Source organism: Penaeus vannamei, chromosome 10, assembly GCF_042767895.1.
Source record: "Penaeus vannamei isolate JL-2024 chromosome 10, ASM4276789v1, whole genome shotgun sequence".
NCBI lineage: Eukaryota > Metazoa > Arthropoda > Malacostraca > Decapoda > Penaeidae > Penaeus > Penaeus vannamei.
Window position 1 is genome coordinate 3550102 of NC_091558.1, and position 1282 is coordinate 3551383.

The following is a 1282-nucleotide window of genomic DNA, read 5'->3' on the forward strand; positions in this document are numbered from 1 at the left end:
GAATGGAAAAAGGAAAAAGGATAAAAAGGAAACAGAAGAAGAAGAAGAAAAACATAACTATCAGAATATAAAAATCACTATAATTATAACCAAGTAACAGCTTTATTTTTCTTTTTATTTAAGACACCTTTTTATCTTACAAACATCATCTGAACACTTTATCCGATCTGTCTCTGCGTAAAATATTCGCATACCGAAGGAGATCTTAAAGGCAACCGGGGTTCATATTATTTTAATCGGAAACAATATTTGAATTCCGAAAAAAGGATTAATTTTATTCCCTAGGTATCCGCAGGGTATACTGTGGAATAGCCTTAACCCGTTTTAACTTTATAATCATGTTTATTCTTCATTCGCTAATTTATTCATTATCCTTATCATAATTTTTATATTATTATACTTTTTTTCACTGATGTTGTTATTATTGTTGTTTCACCTTTTAGAAGCAGGAAGAGAAGATATATATATATAAGTTTAATCAGATTTAAAAGAAAAGTAGATAGGTAGATGGATGAAAAAAGAAAAAAAAATCAGATAGATAGACAAATATAAAATGGATAGATAAATTTATAAACAGGCAGATTGGCTGATAGATAAGCACATGGATAAATAGATAGATAGACAGAAGTGGATAGATAGACACATTAAGAGATAGATAGATAAATAGACAGATAGATAGAGAGAGAAAGATAGAGAGAAAAAAGAGTGAGAAAGAGAGCAGGAGAAGAAAGCTCTAGACAGAAGAGAGTGAGTAATAAAGGAAAAGAAACAACGGTAGACGCGGAAAAGAGAATAGATAGACAAAATAACTACACAAGTAAATAGATAAAGGGAATATCTAGATAGATAGATACGAAAAAAGGAAAAGAAAAATAGAAGTCAAGGGAAAAATATATTTGTACTACAAAAGAGAGAAAGAGATAGAGAGAGAGAGAGAGAGAGAGAGAGAGAGAGAGAGAGAGAGAGAGAGAGAGAGAGAGAGAGAGACAGAGAGAGAGAGAGAGAGAGCAGAGTGAGAGAGAGATTATAGGCACACAAAGACTCACCCCCTCACCCCCCCCCCCCCGCCTCTCCCCTCATTCTCACACCCCCTCTACACCCCCCCGCCTCCCCCCTCCTTCTCACACCCCCCTATTATACCCCCCTCCTTCTCACACCCCCTATACCCCCTCCTTCTCACACACACCTCATACCCCCCCGCCTTCCCCCTCCTTCTCACCCCCCCACCCCCGCCTCTCCCCTCCCTCACCCCTCCTCCTCACACCCCCTATAACCCTCCACC